Raw genomic sequence first — 13,758 nt, 5'->3', positions numbered from 1 at the left:
CACTTCAACTATATCAAATACTGAGGATGAGAAATGCAAAGCATCTTATTTTCAATGCACCTGATATTTTACTGCCTATCTGTCAAATTAAACCAAGTCCTAGTTCTGGCCTCAGCTTAGCTCTGGTCTGGGACATACAGGAGAGTGGTCCAAAGAGGAAGGAGGCAAGAATGACAGGAAACCACAAGAGGGATAAGAAGGCCTCTGAGTTAAATGCGTAAGATCCCCGTCGAAGGGCCTCTTCTCCCCTGCCACTCCAAACAGTCCTCCAGTGAATATTTATGGAGTAACTCTTCACAAGCACTAGATACGGAGGATTCAGCACTCCCTGCCCCCACGGAGTTGACATAAGATAAATAAGATAATCTCAGAGAGTGCTAAGCCCTAGAAGGCAATGCAGTAAGTTAATTGGACAGTGAAGAACTGGGCTTGCAAAGGCGCGCCTTGGCTGGATGGTTGGCATCGATAGTATCTTTGAGGAGGTGACCTCTATGAGCTGAGACAAGCCACGGGACGAGAAGGGAGAGGGAGGCGGTGGCCCAGTGGCATAAGGCGTGGGGAGGATGGGTGAGGAGTGGTGATGCAGAAGCAGCTCCTGGTATCAGACAAACCTATAATCTCTGCTCCAAGACTTAGCAGCATGGTGACCTTGAGCAGGTTACTTAACCTGTGAGCCTCAGCTTTCTCATCTTCGAAATGGGGATGGTAATAATTGGACCAACCTTACACGGTTAATGTGAGGAAGCCATCTGAAGTGCTTAGTGGAACACGTGGAATACAGTCAGTAAGTTCCACCTTCTGTAATGAACTTCAAATCACCCCTCCCAAGACCAGTGCTCACAGGCCCTGGGCCCCGTTGCAGCCACCACCACTGAGGAAGCCACCAGGTGGCAGTCTGTCAAGCTTTTCTAGTTTCCCCAGTGCTGGGCAGGACTGTTTTGCCCTTGGTTTCCCCTCACAGGAAAGTACAAAGACCCAGTCCTCCAAATATTAGTTGGGTACAGGGTCACTAGAAATATGCAGGAAGTATTTTCTGATTGCAGCAACAAAGTGCAATGGAGAGAACACCAGAATAAGAGTCAGACCTGGACTCCAGTCACCTTACCGTCCAACCGGGCAATGTAGTTGATCCACCTGGACCACAGTTTCCCCATCTTCCTGTACACCACGGGGTCGGTGCGAGGCCCAGATGAGGGGCTGTGTATGGAATGGCTAGAGGCTGTCTGGAGTGTGCTTGAGTGACAGCGTTACTGCTTACTCGCTGTTCACCTAACCTCAGCCTTTTCACCTATAAAATGGACACACTAACAGAATCCCAGGCTTGTGGGAGTGACTGAAGTAGCTAACGCATGCAAACAGCACCCAGCACATGCAATACATTTCTAAGTGTGTGCTGTCGCCATTTGCGGAGTGTGGTTTAGGAAGAGCAGCAGGGGAACATGGGCTTTGGTGGCTTCGGTGGGGTGGCCACTGGGGAGCTGTAGACGAGGGGAGCGGCTGACAGGAGACGAGCTCCCAGGGGATTACAAATAACCAGAGAGAGGAGAGAGCTCGGCATGGAGACGGTGAGGGGAGGCCCACAGCCACCGAGTCACGGAAACCTCTCCTGCCCTGCCCCTGTTCCCACGCAGAGGTGACAGGGTGCAGGAGGGACATTACCTGCTGGCCCCACATCTTCAGCCCATTCCTATTCCTCCCTCTTTCTGGTGAGTTGAGCATCGATTCTCTGCTCTATTGTATGCTCCTTGAAGGCAAAAAAGGTCTTATTTATCTTAGTTCCCCCACTGGCCAAACACAGAGCCCACACCTAACAGTCCTGGATAAATGCTGGCCGGTGACCCATCTATCCTTGGCCATGCTGAGAACTGGTCACATCCCAGACGCCTCCGGGCTGTGCACTGAGCCAGAACTCTGCCAGCCCAACTCTGCCTGTGACCTGAGGAGGCTGGTGACTCTGTGTTAATGTCCTTATCTGTGAGTGTGTGCAGAGCATGTCAGAATCACAGGCAGGAGAAAAAGCACAGGCACCCGCTGGATTTCCTGGGCTTCCCATTGGCCCTGGACCTGTCCCTCCCGCCAGGAAGGCTCCTCAGTGGGGGCGCAAGGCAATGAGTGCTGTGTAATGGTAGGGGACAAGTGAGGGGAAGAATTGCGGAGTCACGGGGAAGAGTGGCAAGTGCGACGGGATAGGCCCTGCGCGCTGCAAAAGGGCACCCACACCCCCAGCCCTGTCTTGCCACTTGTGAATTTTCTCGCCAGGGGGGATCGTTTTGCCTTGCTGGGCCTGTTTCCTCAACTCCACTACGGGGAAAATATACATGTCCACCACTTTGTCACAAAGGACATGGTGCCTGACCCACAAAAAGTGCTTACATGCTCATTGAGTAACTTGATGAGATAGCGCATGAGACAATGCTTTGTTAACCCTGAAGCAGCCGCGTTAGAGCTTTTCTACCCAAATACTCAAAATGCAAAAGAAAGGGTCATCAGACACCCTCACCTTTAGGGCCTGGGGGGCGGGGGGTGTCTCATCCAACAGGATGTTGGAAAGATCTTTTCAAGGCTCACGCTTTGTCTAAAATATGCATGCACAGTTTTGCACTTCACTCCATGACATATCCAGATTTGTTGAAATGAAAAGTGCCTTTTCAGTTTGTTACCCATAAAATTACCTACCACACCTCCTCTTGCCCCCTATCCCCGACACATCTAGTAAAAATGGCTGCTCCAGGACGATGCGGCACTTTTACTGGGGGTAATTTGTGGACCTGGAATCCTTCCCAAACACTCCTGTTTAAGGAACCTGGTGAAAGAGAGCTCTTCGGGTCCAGTTATTTGTATTTACTGCTTTGGCGGGCCAGCCTCTGCACCCTGCTTTACTTAGACAGACTGCTTGGCTTTGGCATCTGGGTCCTGTCCACCCCTGAGGGGCCAGGATAAGCTCCTTGCCTCCACGCTGCTGTGCTGACCAGCCCCAGCCAGCAGGCAGTAACTGAACAGGTCAGGCACCAAACAGCCTGCAGGGCTCTCCACTCAGAACTCCCTTCTTGCCCCCGGACCCTGACCCCCTGTGATCCTGGGGCCTGCCATCCCCTCTCTATCCCAAGGTCTGGCCTTGTCTTGGAGTTCTCACCTATCTCCCAAGATACCCTAAACCCTCCTCCTTGCTGCCTGTGCCCCGGCTCTGCACTCACAGCCATCACATCCACCTCTCGCTGAAAAGAGAATTGTGCTCTGGCTCTTAAAGACCTCCAGGGGAGCAGTTTCCACAACCTCTGCAGGAATCTCGTTCTAACATCTCACAACTCTCACGGAGAAGAAAGCCTTCTTTTCATGAAATCTCAATTCCTTTCTTTCTGTTGCTATGAGCATGGAGTTGCTTTTATTCTCAACTAGTTTGAGCTACACTTAAACAACCATAATTCCTTGTGATTTCCCCCTGCTTCCCAGGGTGTGGAATGTTGGCTTTGCTCTAGTCAGCTCTCAGCTATTGTGCGCATGGCCCCGGGGCAGGGCCGGGGCCTGCACCAGGCAGAGCAGGGCAGCGCTGGCTGCAGCCCAGGGACCCTTCCACCGTGGAGGCAGGGCTGAGCCAAGAGTGACCTTGCACTTCTTTTGGGCGCCTGGAAGAAATGAATCAACTGACTCTGTGGGCCAGACCATAAAGACGTTTATGGAAACCGTAAGACCAGGTCTCTATCCTCAGAAATATCAATATGAAAGAAGCAATTACTCAACTCTGTGGACAGAGGGTAATGCCCAAGAGACTTAAATTTGAGTCTCTCCTCTGCCTTATATTAGCTGCACCACATTGGACAAGTCATTTAATCTTTCTGAGCTTTTGTTTATGAGGTTTGTTGTTTTTTTTTTTTAATTCTGTTATATGCTACACAAAGGAAAGGATTATTATGGATCTGGGCGAGGAGAATACAAAGGCCAGGAGAACTACAGATCTGCCATTGTAACAACACAACTTCCAGGGGCTAAGGGTCTGGAAATAAAGAGAGAGACGAAAGTGAGTGGCGTTTCAAAGGCAGGACAGGCAGTGGAGGTGACAGGCTGGGCACAGAGACTGGAAGAGAAGAATCGCAATGACTGTCTCATGCGCATGGAACACTCACTATGGACCAGGCGCTCTGCTGAGTACTGTGCATACTTTGTGTCACGTGTTCCTTAGTAAAGCCCCAAAATGGGCTTTATTATCCTCATTTTACCCTTGCATCTGGCTAATCATAGCAATACCTCCAAACCCTAAAGCTGCAGTTGTGAGAAATCCATTCTATCTTTAATGGAATTTGGTGTCAAGATGAGGGTGGAATTTAGTACAAATCAGGGAAGAACCAGGGGGTACAGAGATAGGTGGTGGGGGAAGGGAGTGCTCAGTGACCCCTGGTTAATGAGGTCAGGATGGAGTGATGATGGCCTTCACAAATTTCAAACGTGGGGCCTTTTTCCCAGAGGCCATCAATTCCTGCCCACCCGTTCTTACTAGCCCTCCACGTCTATCCTACTGACTCTGAACAGACTGTCTTTCCACGCCTTCCTCTCTCTTATCCCTGTCTGTCTGTCTGTCTCTCTTGCTCCCCACCCCACCCCTCACTCCCTGGCTCAATTATCCTTTCCATCTCCTTTCACGCCAGTGCTTGACCCTTTGTTGAGGAGAAGAATCTTCATGTACACTTCAGACATTCAACTCAGACTAGAAACATTCTCTCCACACCCTTTGCTTCTTTTCCTAATCCCCTCCCTCCCCTTTCTCCCTCCTCCTGATTCTTTCCTTCCCTTTCTTCTTCCTATTCAGTCTCACCCATTCCTCTGTCTCACCTGAGGAGGAAAGTGGCCAGGGCACCAGCAGCTCCCTGGCCTCCGCTGCTACTAGATGCCTGCTACCACTCCCCAGCTGCCGCAGGGTTTTTTCCTTCTTCTTTTTCCACCATGACCATGAGTTCATGTCTGCCAGAAACTTGGCTGGGTTGGTAGCTGGGTGTGCCAGACCAGGAGGGGCTGGAACCTGGATCAAGGCTTACACCCCCAGGCAGGGTCAGCATCTGGGGAGGTCCTGGCAGCTGGTAGTGGTAGGAAGAGGCCAAGTTGGGGGCATGTCAAAGGAAGCTGGCACGAGGCAGCTGGCAGAGGCTCAAGGAGGAAGGTGATGTCGGGAATGTGAAGCAGCAGGTGGTAAAAGACTCAGGCACAGAGAGGCAGTAGTATATCTGGACCCCTGACTCCTAGTCCCTAAGCATCAGGGGTGGGTACCAGGGTAGGAGAATGATATAAACACCTAGTTGTTAGAGCTGGGGGTACCAGACAGAGAGCTCTGGCAGAAGAGAAAGGTAAGAGCAGGTTCCAGGACTTAAGAACGAAGCAAAGCAGGACCACAGTCAACAACAAGGCTAGCCTTTAGAGTCAAAATGAAGCTTCCCTGCTGTTGACTTGGGCTCCAGGGAGCCCCCAACCATGGAGGGTATAGCTGGCTGAGCTTCTGCAGCAGGCGTAGAGAGCCATGCAGTCAGCGGTCACCATAGCTTTCTGTTTTACTGTCCTCCTCCTTCACATCCCAAAGCTACCCATACAGTGTGGGAAAACTCAAAGCACCGAAGCCACCTGGCAACAGAGTAACCCGATGCAAGGACATCCACCGGCACTGCTGTCCCAGACTCCCAGCCCTGAGAGGTGCTGCCTTTTCCAGCCAGACTCTCCCAGGGTTCCAGAAGCTCCTCCTTTACTTAGTCTCCTTTTCTTGGGTCTGCCCTCGGTCTGCCCGGAGCAGCTGGCCTGTAGCGTGCACTCCCTATTCAAACTTTTCTGAACTAACTCTCTCTGACCACGTGGAACTTTCCCACCATTTGTGGATTCTCTACAAGAGCTTCTGTCATCTCACTCCTACCTGCCTCCCCTCAAAAGTCCACTCTTCACATCTGCCACTCACAAGCCACTGTAAACACTAGTGTGCCTGAACCTCACCAGCCGCCCCGAAACACGTACTCCTTAGAACAAAGGACTACAGCCCAACACAGCGCGGGTAGAGGACAGGCGACTTCCTCGTACTCCCTTGAACTCTTACTCCTTTCCCAGTCTGCGACTTCTCACTTTGCTAGCATTGCTGCTCTTCCACACCCACACCAACACCCATGTCTTTTGGGACAACGGAGCCTAAAATGTCATTCCACAATCCATTACCTGCAACTCTCAAATTCCCAAATCTCTGAAAAACGAGAGGTGGATTTTGAGTTGTCTGTTGTTGTTGTTTGCAAGTGCGGTGCCAAAACCCACCTGGCCACAAAAACCCCGGGCCTACGCTGATGTGAGGCTGCTTCATCCTCACACTCACGCAGCCTGAACATTCATGTATTTCACTGTAGAAATATTAATGTGGCTGATTATGAGATACGGCCCAAAGCCTCGCAAGGTATGCTTCAGAATATATGGTACCTTTCGAATCCTAAAACATCTCTGGCTTCCAGCCTTGAGGAACTGTATCAACTTCTCTTTTCTTCCTGCAACTGCTCTGTTCAAACAGAAGCATCTCTAAGATCTGAGGTCCCTGGGCCTTTCCTCTCCATCTAGAGAGAGAAGACAGCCAAGTGCATTGGTGAGGGTTACAAGGAAACCAGGGATAACATGTCTTCCGATCTGGAGAAAGAAGGGTTGACTTTGTGTGACTCTGAGCAAGTCATGGAGCCCCTCTGAGCCTGAAAAATATGTGTGTATGTGAATGAATGTGTATGTATATATGCATATGTGTGAATATATATATGCGTGCGCACACACACACACACACACACACACACAGAGCCTGTCCAGAAAAAGTCCAGCCATTGTTAATATAATGAGAACAGTTTGTGTGACATTGATGTGACCTGGCAGCCAAGGAGAGTGGACTGGAATGCACGTGCCTGAACAATGACGACTTCACTGTGCTAGTCAGTGGGGGCGGTAGACACTGTTCAGTGAACATGTGCACTGTGTGGCCATCACATTCAAAATGACTAAGCAGTACAGCAACGGATCTGCATCAGATTTTACATTAAGCTTGAACATTCCTCCATGGAAACTACTCAGATGATTCAGAAGGCCACAGCCATGGGCCACTGGCGATTGGCAGCTTGGTCACGACAATGTGCCCACTCAGCATCACATCATGTGCAGTTTTTTTTGGTGTGAAACATCAAATCACCCAGGTGACTCAGCCCCTCTACAGCACGAATTTGGTGCCCGGCAACTTCTGGGTTTCCCCAAAACTAAAGTCACCTTTGAAAAGGAAGAGATTTCAGATCATCGATGAGATTCAGGAAAATACAATGGGGCAGCTGACGGCGACTGGGAGAACTGTGTGAGGTCCCAAGGTGCCTATTCCAAAGGGGACTGAGGCATCATAGTCCTATGTACAGTGTTTCTTGTATCTTATATCTTCTTTGATAAATGTCTCTATTTCCCTCTCTCTCACACCCACACACTCACACACAAGATCTGTCCAGACAGTTTCCAGCCACGTGTTATGGGGGAGGGGAATATATTAGCTGCTGAGGCCCCTGCTCCAACAGGCTTTCAGAATGACTGAAATGACACATGCAAAATTTCTAGAGCTCTTAGAAAATAAAGTGCTACATAAACTTTTAAGAATTTTTTTTGAAGAGTAAATATATTTAATTGGAATAAATCAACCAGCAAACGCTGTGTGTTCCCTCTGTGCCCAGCTTCATGCTGGGTTCTATGAGGTAGTCAAGTGTAAGGTACGAGCTCTCCAGACTTAAAGGGGCTTTCGTTCTGAGGGGATGGCCAAGTTTCCTGCGTGAGAAACAATTAGAGAGAAAACAGAACAATATGCGTAATAGAGTGCTGAGATGTTGCAGACCTGCAAGAGAGCTGAAAAGGCCAAGCTCTCTGGCTAGAGCAGTTTTGAAAAGTGGTATGAGAGGTGAGCCTTAGTTTGGGTATCAAAAGATGGAAAAAAACATCCTAGGTGAACGCCCCTGACCGAATAAGGTCGGGCGACAATATGGAGAAAGACTTCATGAGAGTGAAAAGGGCTGGAGTCGCAGAATTGGGAGAAAGCTGAACAAGCTGGACGGGGTAAGGAGCATGCTGACAACGTATGTCTTCCTGCTTGGATTGCGAAAATGAGGTGCTACCTGTCTGTGTCCTCATGTGTCTTTTCTTCTGTTCCTGCACAGACAGAGGGATCTCCAGTGTCTTTCTCTTCTTATGAGGCCACAACCCCAAGGAGTAAGGTCCTCATTTTAACTTAACTGCCTCCTTAAAGGCCCTCTCTCCAAATACAGTTACACTGGAAGTTAAGGCTTCAACAAATAAATTTGGGGGTGGGGGGACTCAGTTCAGTCTATAAACTGTTCCTGTGCCCTTCGAAAGCAGGGTGTGCCTGTGCACTTGTGAGGGTGAAATGTCCACCGCGAAATGGGCAGGGCTGGAGTACAGAGTGGACACACAGGCGTGAGCTGAGCATTTGGATGTGGAGGACGTTAGAGGGATTAGAAATTATAGGATCAGGACAGCCTGGCTCAACCCTGACAAGCTCAAATGCAGAAACCAGACTGCATTTCCTGGAGAACTTCCTGGAGAGAATGTCTCCGTCTGCCATTTCTCGCCTTTCTCTGTCCTTCCCCAGCACCTCTGGTCGGTGGCACCCTTACCTGGCCAGCTGCAGGAGAGCATGAGATGATTCCAGGGCTCTTTGGTGCAGAGAGCCTATTCACATCTGGGTGGCTGATACTGACAATTACTGTGCTGGTTACTAAACATGTCAGGTTCAGGTGAGGTGAGGCTCCACAGCTGGGGCTGCTGCTCACAGCTTCACCCGCTGAAAGAGAGGTGAGAACAAAAACCAAGAAAGGTGTGCTCAGATGCATGGGATTGAGTGAAGCTGGTTAATTACCAGTCACTGGCTGTCTCCCTGAGTTAGAGATTCTGGGTAAGGAACGCTCATAGATCAGACAGAACATGACAACCTGCAACTTATTTCCACACTAAGAGGGTGGTGGGGACCAAGATGCAGAGGCAAGTGTGGAAATGGTTTCTCAGATGCCAGGGCCATCATCACATGACTCGGATGCCCTCAGACAGGGTGGCGGCAGGATGTAGCAGGGTGGGGAGCAACTGGGCTCCTTATGGAGAGAGCTGGGGGTCAGGGGTGCCCTTGGCGCCAAGTCTACCTGCTGCTAGGTGAAGCCTTAGTCTGGGGTCCTGGATTAAATTTCAAAGGATCCATAAACCCCCCAAAATTGTATGTCAACATGTATGTGAGCATATGGTTGGGCTTTTTTTTCTGAGAAGTAGACCCACAACAATAATTAGATTCTTGAAAGACTCAGAAGGACCCTGTGATCCCCAAAAGGAAGGTGATTATAAACTACTGCCCCAGGCCCCTCGAGAAATGGGTGTACATCAGTCAGAGAGAACCTCAAGAGAGACTGAGGTTATACTCAAGGTGTGTATGCGTGTGATCCTGAAATTATACTCAAGGTGTGTATGCGTGTGCATTTTTCTAAAGAAAGAATGCAATAATTTTTGTCAGATTCTCAAAAGCGTCCATAACTTCAAAGGGTTAATTAAGAGCCACAGCAAGACCCACGGCCTAAACATCTAGAAGGACGGCCTATGCTTGGCTACTTCCTTCCAAAGAACAGTCGCAGAGACCTGAAAACTGGGCCCAAAGTAGGCCCTGGCGACTCTGCTCAGAACGTGGGGTTGCGGGGCCTGCGGCCAGGGGTTGCCGAGCGGGCCCTCCATAGAATACACTGGAGTCACGTTGAGAGTGAAGCGCCCTGACGACGCCGGGGCGATGGTGACAAAGGCATCAGTAAACGGGAGGACAGTCCTGTCCCTGTCTCTGTGATGACGTATTACCCGGTGTTTCTCTTCCAAAGCCCTGTCTGTGCCCCAACTTTCAGAAGCCCAAAGACCTTCCTCAGGAAACCTCAGCATTCACTCAGTTCACCCTCACTGAGCGCCTATTGTGTGTCCGGCTCTACTCCAGGCGCAAACATCAGGGAATTAGGATTTTTACCGACCTAGGCTCGTTTCCTGCCCGGCACGCGGGTATTCCGAGCACTGCTGTCCAAGAGGGCTCTCCCCAACTTAGCCCCCACGCCCCCGGGGCCTCAGAGGTTGAGGCCGCGCCACCCTCCGCAGCGGGCTTGGGGTGGAGGAGGAGGGGCGGCGGTACCTGCTAGCAAAGCGGTGAGGAAGCCTGGGAGGGCGCTCGGGACTAGAGTGGGTGGGCCGGGCTCAGCCCCCGCGCTTCCCCGGCAGAGTCCGGAGGGGTGCGGGGTGGGGGCACCGGAACGCGGGCAGGGGACTGGGGGAGGGGACGCCGCCGCGGCCGCCGCGCCTCATCCCCGAGCTGTGCTCGCCCGCTCCCCTCCCTCTGCGGCCGTCGCAAAGCTCCGCTCTCCATACAGAGCAGTCCCCCGGAGGCGCTCGGACACGTCCCCAGGCCAGATACAGATCGGCTCGGCGCTGGCTCCGCAGCGCGAAATCTCGCCATCTGCGCGGCTGGGCAGTCGCTCCGGCCCGGCCCGGCGACGCCAGGTTGCTCCCGGAGGAAAAACGCGAAGGCAGCGCCGCTGCTCCCGCCGCCACCCCCGGCCGTGCGCGCAGGGGCGGCCGCGGGGCCCCGGGCTCGCTGCCCTTCCCTCCCTCCCCTTTGCCTTCCTTCCCAGCGCTTGGTCCCGAGGGACCCACGCTTCCCGCCGGACGCCCTCGCCCCCCTGGCCAGGCCCCGCTGCCTTCTGAAGGTTACGCGCCGCGGCGGCGGGGCGCTGGGGACGCCCGCCCTCGCCTCCGCCTGCGCCGCCGCCCACCCCAGCGCCTGCCGCGCCTGGCCCAGCCGGGCCGGCCGAGCTGCCGGCTGCTGCCGCCGCAATCCCGACTCCTAAATCAGCCCGGGAGGCGCGCCCTCCCCCACCCGGCTCCCCAGGCTCCCCGGGCCGCGATTGGCCGCGCGGGCGCCCCCCACCCCCGAGCCCCGAGCTCCAGCCGCCGTGCCATTGGCTGCGGGGCTCCGCCAGCCTTTACATAAGCCCCGGCGCGCTCGAGTGGAGTTGTATAAAGCGGGCGAGCGGCGTCGGGGCGGGAGGCTCGAGGCCAGCCCGGGACCGGGGCTGGGCGCTGGAAGGCGGCGGCGGCAGAGGCAGCGGCGAACGCCCGCGCTCCGACGCCCCGGGGAGGTGGGGCTGAGAGAGCCCGAGGAGGGCTCCCGGTGCTGACCCCGGCGTGAGTACCCGCTCCGTGCCCCCGACCCCCGAGACGGAGAAAGTTTCTCCCGCCCTAGGGTCCTCTCCCGAGCCGCCCTCAGGGGGTGGCGGCGATGCCACCCAGAACCCGGGAAGACAGAGACCGCCAAGGTGGCAGCGTCTCGCCTCCAACTTGCCAGTGGGCTCAGGACTGGAGTGGAACGCGGAGCTTCCCTCGCGGGCTGGGGGCGAGGCGGGAGTGGGGTCGGAGGTGGCGGAGAGGTGGGAGCAGAGGTGTGGGGCGGCAACCCTCACAACTGGGGGCGCGCTGGAGGTCAGCTGTTTGGGAAGGGGGCACCGGGGCCGAAAGGGGGCGGAGCAGGCGAGGACGGTTGTGCCGCGGGTACTAGGGAGTCACTCAGCCAGGCAGGCTCAGCTCCGGGCCGGGGAAGCTACTGGCCTAGGCCGGGTGCTTAAGCTTCCAGGATGGGAAAGAGCCGTGGGGGGCTGGCGTTCCTCCCCCGGGGAAGCCGATCTCTCCCGCGCAGCGCTGGGTGGCAGAGAGCTGGGCAGCCGGCCCCGCGCAGCGTAGCTGACAGCTGCCTTTGCGGGACCGAGGGGTGGTTTCCTCGCGTCAGCCTGTCTCAGGCAAGCCAGCTTCAGGCATTCCAGGGGACCCGGAGGTCCTCCTCTAACCCTGTAGGGACTCGTGGAGGCTTTGGTTGGGGCAGCAGGCCAGGCTTGGGGGCTTGCCCGGCAATGCAGCGTGCTTCTTCACAGTACAGTAGTTGGGAGCCCTGGTTAGTCCCAGTTCTGCAGAAACCAACTCAAGAATCCAGAGTCATCCCAGCCATCTCGGAGTGGCGGGGAAATGCTCTTGGGGCTGACGCCCCTTCCTCTGGGGATGACTAATGAATATTGCTGCTGCGGGTGGCAGGGGGTGCACCTGGGATGGCTTCTGTGTGCCCCAGCAGCGCTTCAGCTGTCCAGACGGGACACAGTCTTGAGTCACGCTTGAAATGCCTTCTGGGATGGGTGCAGGACTTCCCAAGTGAAGCCATGTGGAAAAGAAGGGAAGAGGGTTCTAGGAATAGGGGGCAACTCCGAGTGCTGTCTTGAATCTGGGGAGAACTGGTGTAGGAAGAGAAGCGCTATGGACAGGAGACTTTTTGACCCTGGGGCTGGGGACACCCAAGGGGCTGGGGACACCCAAGACTGAATGAGAGAGAATTCAGAGTCCTACTGTACCTCACTCTGAGCCATGAGGAAGGGGCGAAGGAGAATGGAAAAGTGAGAACATGGCGGTTGTTCCAATATGGCCTTTGAGGATGCGTTTTTCTCTCCCTCTGACTTGATTAAAAACATCCTCTGGCAGCAGGTCCTAAAGTTAATTTAAGAGGCATTGAAGAGAGTTTCAGGTCTTGATGATGGCACGGTGGACCACGATTAGACGATTCCGGTTTCCAGGTGGTACTAATGGTCTCTGGAGAAGGTCAAGGTGGGCTTCTCAGCTGGGGCTGTACTCTTTACCTGTACCCCGTCCCTGAACATGGGTGGGTGTTTTGAACTCCTAGGGTAGCTGCTTCAGCCTGGAAATTATTAATGGGGGCTATCAATCCGTACTCCCAAACCCAGCTCCATCCTCCGCTTGCAATCAACATTTTTCTGCTGCATTTTCCAAGACTGCCTTTCCACTGGGGATGTGTATGGCAGAATATCTGCTTATTACTCTTTCTAACCTTCTCTCCACATGGGCAGCACCCGAAGCTCTGAACCCTGGTAAACACCAGGGTGCTTGGCACCTTGATGTCTGGTTAGAGTTCCTATCACTGTACATGGGTGCCCCTGCGAATGTGTGGACCAATGGCCTATGTAATTCTGAGGAGCAAAACATAGACTTTTCTAGAGAGAGGACCACAGACCAGGAAATTTGTCCTTTTAAAGAGCTGTGACAGTCTTGTCTTCTTGCTGCCTGCTGAAGCAAGTGAAACTGCCCTGCAGGCTCCTTGGTGTCCAGTAGGGGGCGACAAAGGCACCCAGCTCAGGACCACTGACTTTCTCACTTCTTGCCCTTCATTGGCCATAGTAACTTGATGCTCTAATCAAGTAAAGGCCACAGCCCACAACGGTCACCTTCAGGACTGAAACCCTTACACCACATGCTTCCTGGACTTCAGGTGGTCCTGCGACCTCAGGTGCAATGGGGCAGATGCAAGGACATTCCAAGGAAACGGCTGATCCACAGCCCACGCGCCCTCCAAGATCGTTCTTTTGTGCTTGGTGTTGGTGTGTTCTTTGAGCTCAGTAAGAGCTCAGAGCCAAAGACTATGAGCGCTGGATGAGAGAAAGCTTGAAGAGCATCTACGAGTCCACCCTTATCTCATCTCCAACACTCACATGCACACTCAATTCACAGATGACAAAACTGAAACCCAATAAAGGCCAGGTCTTGCCCAAGGTCACATGGCTATTTGGTGGTAGAGACAGGACTGGATCCTGGGGATTCCTAGTCCTGTACTCAGGGCTCTTTCTACTCCATGACCTGCTTCCTCTTTACTACGGAGAT

The 13,758-nt window shown here is 53.5% G+C and overlaps 1 protein-coding gene across 1 annotated transcript in view; it reads left to right on the top strand.

The window, feature by feature from the left end:
* The first annotated feature begins 11,092 nt into the window (after positions 1-11,092).
* Positions 11,093-13,758, top strand: part of CRTAC1 (cartilage acidic protein 1) — a 138,273-nt gene continuing 135,607 nt past the window's right edge. The window contains exon 1 of the mRNA XM_037138968.2: positions 11,093-11,232. The gene's annotated coding sequence lies outside the window, so the exon portion shown is untranslated. The remainder of the gene's footprint in view (positions 11,233-13,758) is intronic.

The sequence above is a fragment of the Artibeus jamaicensis genome, unplaced genomic scaffold (genome assembly GCF_021234435.1).
Source record: "Artibeus jamaicensis isolate MK-2021 breed Jamaican fruit bat unplaced genomic scaffold, CSHL_Jam_final contig_252, whole genome shotgun sequence".
NCBI lineage: Eukaryota > Metazoa > Chordata > Mammalia > Chiroptera > Phyllostomidae > Artibeus > Artibeus jamaicensis.
Note: the sequence above shows the minus strand (reverse complement) of the source record. Positions and strands in the feature narration are given on the sequence as shown.